This window comes from Grammomys surdaster, unplaced genomic scaffold (genome assembly GCF_004785775.1).
Source record: "Grammomys surdaster isolate TR1022 unplaced genomic scaffold, NIH_TR_1.0 125114, whole genome shotgun sequence".
In the NCBI taxonomy this organism is placed as follows: domain Eukaryota; kingdom Metazoa; phylum Chordata; class Mammalia; order Rodentia; family Muridae; genus Grammomys; species Grammomys surdaster.
In genome coordinates, this window is record NW_021620017.1 from 97,112 (window position 1) to 104,979 (window position 7,868).

General features: G+C 39.6%; 1 pseudogene; it reads left to right on the plus strand.

The window, feature by feature from the left end:
* The first annotated feature begins 237 nt into the window (after positions 1 to 237).
* Positions 238 to 4,597, plus strand: LOC114637000 (annotated as a pseudogene).
* The last annotated feature ends 3,271 nt before the right edge of the window (positions 4,598 to 7,868 follow it).

Here is a 7,868-nt window from a genome sequence, read left to right on the forward strand (position 1 = left end):
TAATGAAGGGACCAGCATTTACCATGGTTTGAATGACAACAAACTACGTCATTAACCAAATATTTGGGTTTAAAATAGTCTTTGCTTTTGTTGTTGCTGTTGTTGCTGTTGTTGTTGTTATAATTAAACACCACAGGCAGACTAGCTTTATTAAAACAAAATAGACAAGTTTTCATTAGCTAGTAGTTTTGTAGACTGAATGTCAAATAGCATAGAGTTAGCTATTGTGACGGCCCCATGGTTATTGGCAAATAGTGAGATAGAGGTGGAAGGATTCACATCTTAAAGAGAAAGCCAAAGTGTTGTGTCTGCCAGAACCAGAGTGTTACAGCAGACCTCTTGAGAATCATGAAGAATTTCCTGAGAAATCCTTGCATCCCTTCCAAAATCAATGTTCCTAGTTGACACAAGGATTTCTCATTAGATCCCACCTCTTAAAAGTTCCATATCCCCTCTCAATGTTACGACCCTGGGAACTAAGTTTCTAGCAATCACTGATAAGTGAACAAATAAGATCCGAGTCATATGGAACATGAAGAATCTTTTTAAAAAAAAAAAAAAACTTTTTTTTTTCGAGACAGGGTTTCTCTGTGTAGTCCTGGCTGTCCTGGAACTCAGTCTGTAGACCAGGCTGGCCTCGAACTCAGAAATCCGCCTGCCTCTGCCTCCCAAGTGCTGGGATTAAAGGCGTGTGCCACCACCGCCCAGCTGGAACATGAAGAATCTTGTCTGAATTTTTCCAGCTGTCTTCTGATTTTTGGAAGATTTGACTATTGCAAAGGAACTGTAAAGGAATTGAAGTCTTGTTACAACATCCACAGAAGACTCTTGTCCATGAGTGGGAATTTCTGGTGTTATTGCTGCACCCACATTTGGAATGGCCTAGTAGTAATTTTATAATGTTTTTTTAATTCATCAAACCTAAAAAACATATCCAGGTAGGTCAGTGTTTAAAAAGTATTCTCTAAACTTCTTTGAATTTGAAAGATAGTTTAGGACAGAATTTTGAAGAATTGGTATTCTTCCGAGAAAAAAAATTGGGGGCAAGGACAAGAAAGGAGGAGGGAAGGGCAGAGAAAATTCATGAAGATACTATGGTATAATTAGGTAATGAACATTAGTTTGTCATTCAATTACAGACTAGATGTCTTAGACACTGTTCTATTGTTGTGAAGAGACACTATCACTGTGCAACTCTTGAAAGAACAAAAGATCATTTTATTGAGGGCTTGCTTGCAGTTTCAGAAGTTAGTCCATTATCATCATGGTCGGGAACATGGTGGCTTACAGGCAGACATGGCACTGGAGAAGTAGCTGAGAGTTCAACATCCTAGTCTTTAGTTGGTGAGGGGGGAGGGCAGGGCAGGAGGACTTGCCCTATTTTGTGAGGTTGAAACCTCAGTGCTTATGTCCCTGATATACTTCCTCCAATAAGAGCATTTCTCCTAATCCTCCAATCCTTTCAAATAGTGTCATTCTCTGGTCACTAAGCATTCAACTATATGAGCCGATAGGGGAAAGGCCTTCTTAATCAAACCACCTCATTCCACTCTCTGGCATTCATAGACTTGTAGCCATATAGTGATGTAAAACTGCGTTCAGTCCAATTTCAAAAATCCTCATAGTCTATCACAGCTTCTACACTGTTTTAAAGTCCAAAATTGTCTCTTCTGTCTCTGGCAATCTTTTACCTGAAACCCCCGGAAAATCAAAATAAAAGGCAAATCACATACTCCTAACATACAATGCCACAGAATACACATAGTTTTTCTAAAAGGGAGGAAAGGGATCGTAGTGAGAAAATTCTGGACCAAACCAAGTCTGAAGCCCAGAAAAGCAAACTTTAAATTCTGCATCTCCATATCTGATGTCAAGGGGCTCGCTCTTCATGTCTCCAATTCCTTTCATCTGTGTTTACTTCCCTCTTAAACTGGTTTCACACCCAGTGTGTAGCTTTCTTTGGCAGATATCCCACAACTCTAGCATCCCCAACATCTTCAGCTCTCCAATACAACCCAGGCTTCACCTTCATAGCTTCATGCAATAGCCTCTCTGGGTTTCCATGTGGGTACAAGAGTAACTTTTATTCACCTGATATAATTGTCACTTCAGAGGTTTACTGCCTCTGTCTACTAACCAAGGACCAGTTCTAGAAGCTTCTACCTTCCATACAGCTTAATCTAGGCTTACAAGGTTTTTACATTCTGAAACTTGCTGCTGAATAAGCTCAACTCTTCAAAGTTTTTTTTCTGATCTCTGGCAGTTGACTCAACTTACCTCTTCTGACTCTAACTTCTCCAAGCTGACTGATTCAATCTGGCTTCTCTCAGCTTCTGAATTGCTCTGCTTCACTTCATACTAATTGTGGGAATCTGTTTTAATCTTCTGGCCCCTCTCATTCTCTAGATCATTCTGTTTTCATCTGTGTCTATATTGCTCTTTCTCTGCAACCTGTCACTAAGCCATACCACAACTAGAAACAGATTTTTCCAGTAAACTACACATTCTCAGAGTTCACCATGTGATCAAATACCCTACAACATACAGGGACTCCTTGCCACATACCTGGCCTCAGTGGCTTTTCTTAGGTAAGGAAGGAGATTCCATAACCCTTTCTTGTATCCTTGACTCTAAAACCAGAGCCATATGTTAGAAACTGCCAAGCTCTGCTGCTTGATATGTATCATGTCAGAAATCATGGCAGCATGCATGGCCCTGAAGTAGTAACTGAGAGTTATAGCCTAATCCATAGGTAGAAAGAGAGAAGGTCTGAGGCTAACTTGGGCTTTTGAAACTTAAACACCTACACCCAGTAATATATTTTGTCCAGGTCACACCTACTCCAAAGACCACACCTTCTAATCCTTCTAATTCTTTCAAATACTACCACTACTTGATGACTAAGCATTCAAATATATGGGCCTATGGTAACAATGTACTCCTTTTTAAAAAGTTTAAAGATTTTCTTTTAAGTTTCACTTAAAAGAAATGATAAATATTTAAAGAGCTACACATGTTGCTTAAACTCAAATATTAAATAATACTTACATATAAAAATAACATGTAGAAATGTATACAATTTTTATATGTCAGTTAAGAATAAATAAATAAATAAATAAATAAATAAATAGCAGGAAAAAAAACAGCAAAATTTTCTTTCCCGGCAGCCGAGCAGACGGAGTCGGAAGCCTCCCTGTGATAAAGGACCCCGTGGCCTCGCGGAGGCTGGGTCAGCTGAGGCGGCGGCCTCGGCAAGCGGTTTTTTCCCCTAGAGTTGTATATAGAGAGAGCATCCTGGAGTCCACAACGAACGGACTGTTGGACCTAAGTGGGAAACTGATTATCAAAGCTCAACTTGGGGAAGATATCCGACGAATTCCCATTCATAATGAAGACAATACTTATGATGAATTAGTGTTAATGATGCAGCGAGTATTCAGAGGAAAACTTCTGAGTAATGAAGTTACAATAAAGAATAAGGATGAAGATGGAGATCTTATAACAATTTTTGATAATTCTGACCTTTCCTTTGCAATTCAGTGTAGTAGAATACTGAAACTGACATTATTTGTTAACGGCCAGCCAAGACCCCTTGAATCAAGTCAGGTGAAATATCTTCGTCGAGAACTGATAGAACTTCAAAATAAAGTGAATCGCTTATTGGACAGCTTAAAGCCACCTGGAGAACCAGGACCTTCCACCAGTATTCCTGAAAACGATACTGTGGATGGTAGAGAAGAAAAACCTGCTGCTTCTGAATCTTCTGGGAAACAGTCTACTCAGGTTACGGCAGCAAGTATGTCAGCTTTTGATCCTCTGAAAAACCAAGATGAAATCAACAAAAATGTCATGTCAGCATTTGTATTAACAGATGACCAGGTTTCAGGACCACCCAGTGCTCCTACAGTAGACTGTTCCGGAACTCCTGACAGCATTGCTTCTTCCTCCTCAGCAGCACACCCAGCAGCAGTTAAGCCACAGCAGCCTTCCTGTACAGGAGCTCAGACACAAGCCGGTCAGATGTACCAACAGTACCAGCAGCAGGCTGGCTCAGTGCACAGCAGCCTCGGGTCCCTCCTCAGCAGTATGGTATTCAGTATTCAGCTAGTTATAGCCAGCAGACTGGACCCCAACCAACCTCAGCAGTTCCAGGGACATGGCCAATAACCAACTTCCCAGGCACCGGCTCCTGCATTTTCTGGCCAGCCACAAAAACTGCCTGCTCAACCACCACAGCAGTACCAGGCGAGAACTTACCCTCCACAGACTTATACTGCCCAAACATCTCAACCTGCTAACTATACTGTTCCCCCTGGTTCTCAGCCTGGAATGGCTCCAAGCCAACCTGGTGCTTACCAACCAAGACCAGGTTTTACACCATCTCCTGCAAGTACCATGACCCCTCCTTCCAGTGAGGCTAACCCTTACGCTCGTAACCGTCCTCCTTTTGGTCAGGGCTATACCCAGCCTGGACCTGGTTATCGATAAGGAGGTTAAGCTACACTAATGATGGCTAGTTGCCTCCCAAAAGACTATACAATACTATTTTGTTTCAATTTGTATTGTATTGAAGTTTAAAAATTTAAAAAGCAGAGCATTTTTTATGATATCATTCTTCCTGTTAATTGAAAATATAATTTACTGGAATACAAACACAAAAAGACCAAAGTGAATATTGTTTCCTTCCCTGCTTAAAATTGTAGCCGCTTCCTAATTATTTTGGAACACTACTCTTACATGTGTGTAAAATGATTGGCTTTCTAGTTTCCCAGAGTATAAGCTAGGCTAAGGTATAGCTATCACACTTGGCTATTTACTATTAACATGATGTACTAAAGATAGAGCCCTTTGAGAAGATACTAGACATTATGTATAAAATGTAACATCGATAGGCTAATAAAGGTGATTGAATCCAAAAAATTTCTTTCCCAGTTTCCTTCAATTCATAACATCTGTATTACAACACTCACTTTCTCACAAAATAATGCCAACTTCATTTCTACTAAGGATATAATGCATATGTTAATTAATATTTGACCTTTGTCTTTTCAGCTCCATCTAAAAAGCAAAGACCTCATTATTCCTTTAATTTACTTTTTTAAATGAGTTATGTTTTCTGACTTTTCATAACATTGTTATTTAAGCAGTTAAGAAAGTCCTTGTTCCAATTCCAAGCCTCAAGTTACGTAGTTTGCAGGGGCCACTAATTTTTCTATTGACACTCTGTTTTTGTTATTAATGCATGCCACTGTGGACAAGGGCCTTAGTTTTCCATAAGTATCCCTCCTAGGTTTTCTCCCACGTTCAAAGCTCTTAGGTTTAAGTAATATAAATACATTCCTGTATGTATTCACACAGTGCTTGTGATAGAAAATACAATAAGGAATTGACCCTGAGTCTAAATGAATGAGAAAGATGGAGAGTATTGAGAGTGAAGCCTTTAGCACAAGCTTGGGTACAAGATGAAAGATTTTCAGTTCTTATGCAGACTTACGTACAAACTGCCTTCTGTCGCCTGAGTTCCATGGATTTTGGGTTAAATTTCAATGATTATACTCATTGTCCTTTATCTGAACAGGATAACAAATCTAAGCATAAAGGGGAGATTCGTGTATACTAACTACCACAAAAGTGTTGGTAACAACAAGATTCAGAGCGGATTTTAATTACAGGGTAAATCTCTTCCTCAGTGTAAGGCATGCGGCTAGGCATGCCTTATGGTTAGGCATGTAAGACCAGGCTCTGGGGCTTTTTACAGAAGCTTATTCATCTGCGTAGATCAAAACTTACATAATTAGATTTGTTTCAAGGTTATTGAGTTCAGTGATAGGTTTCCATGTGAACACCCACATTTTTTCTACTATTTATTTCACTTCATCTTTATCCTCAAATTTCTCAGAGTCACATTTCTATGTGCCCTCTGGAGCCAGAACAATTCACAGCAGAATTCATTCAGCAATTCCCAATACGTGTATTATATAAAATCCTGTGCTATTAATTTTCTCATCAAATCATTAAGATCTACTACTATACAATAAGATTTTGGAGTGCTTAAAATAATAAAAATATCATTTATTCAAAAATAGAGGTTTATTAGAATCTATTGTAGACTCAAAGGCCTATAGCATGTTACAGATTAAGTATTCCTCATCCAGAGGGTTTGATAGCTAAAAGATTTTTAATTTAGAACTTTATTGAATTTTAGAATCTCCTGACCTAAATAATGAGCTATCTCAGGGATGAGACACAAACCCAAATACAGAATTCATTAGTGCCTAACCTTAAACTGCAATCTCAAGGTAATTTCCTGTAGTATTTTCAATGAGTCTGTGTTTGGACGGCAAAGGGTTCCATGGTGTCATTTATGGAACTGTCTACTTGTTGTATGCTATATCATATCTGTTTCAACAGGAATGGGTTTTAGAGTTAAAAGATTATTTCCTAGATAGTATCATACAGTGTATTTTGATCACATTTACCTCCTGTTCCAACTCTTGTGGAATCTAACCTCACTTCCCCATTACAACCCTGTTGTGGTATCATAGCCCTGGTGCTGTTTGTATTTTGATGCTAATTCAGCTTCCCCCAGAGGAGCTGTCTGGAGTGTATCCTGTACTCAGGATTTCATGTGACCCTTCTAATGAATAAAGAAACCAATCACTGGGCGAGTAGGAGGGACTTCCAAGTCAGAGGGAGAAAGAGAAGAGGCAGGATAGAGATACAGGATTTTGGACGAGGAGAGTGGGACAACAAGATGTAACTACTAGTGACCCCTGGTTAAGATGGCGGATTCGCCACTAGAGAATTTGGATTTAATATGGCTTACAAGATTAGGAGTCTAGTCATTGCACCCAGCAATTGAGTTACCATTGATTCTGAACTAAAATTGTGTCGTGTTTTCCTTCACACAGCAGCTTAACTGGGTTCCAGAGAGAAAGGTACAGCAGAAAAACGTGGGTTTGCCAGAACTGCACCCCAAAAGGCTGTGGGAATTTTGAAGCATGAGGCTGGCATGGTAGAAGCCTGCCAGTGGGAACTTAGCGAGCTGGGTGGAGAGATTTTGGAGCTCTGAGTTATCTCCGTGAGATGAGAACAAGCCAACCAGCCATGCCTTCCAGTGCCTGGCCGGCCAGCACAGCGGGGCCTGCTGGCAAAGCATAAAAACCATTTTTTAATATTTCTTGCAACACAACACAACCACATTTTGTTTTCCTTTTTATTTTCACTCATCACGTTCAATTTCTGATGAAGTTCATCCTGTACCCAAGCTTGTGCCAAAGGCTTCACTCAATTCTTTCCATCTGTTTCATTCATTAAGACTCAGGGTCAATTCCCACTGTATTTCTATCACAAGCACTATGTGAATACATACAGGAACGTTATTTACATGACTTAAACCTAAGAGCTTTGAGGTGAGATCTAGCACATTTTCATATGGAAATCTTATGTTCACAGAGATTAGTTCATGTCCACACAGTTGGGGTAGAGATATGGCTGCAATCAGAAGCTGACTTTCTCACTGGGGTCCTTTGATTGTATGCACTAACATCTTTAGTAGAGATTTCCCTGGGATCAGGCTAGGAGGACATAAAAGATGTCACTGGACAACATCTCATGGGCTAGGGCTAGTTTTCTCTATACTCAAGTATTTCAATGTATGTATACTCCCAAGATAGATGAGGTAGCTCCTTGTATGTATGCTTCTTCATAGGGAAGACTATTTTTCAATGCTCCAAGCTAGTTCTATTTCAAAGATAGATAATTTTACAAATGATTAGAAAAGTTCAGTTAGTGATTGTAATGTTAGTCAATGGCATTCTTCATGACCATGATTTATTCCTGTCCTTTGTATTCTTGTCACTTGTAAG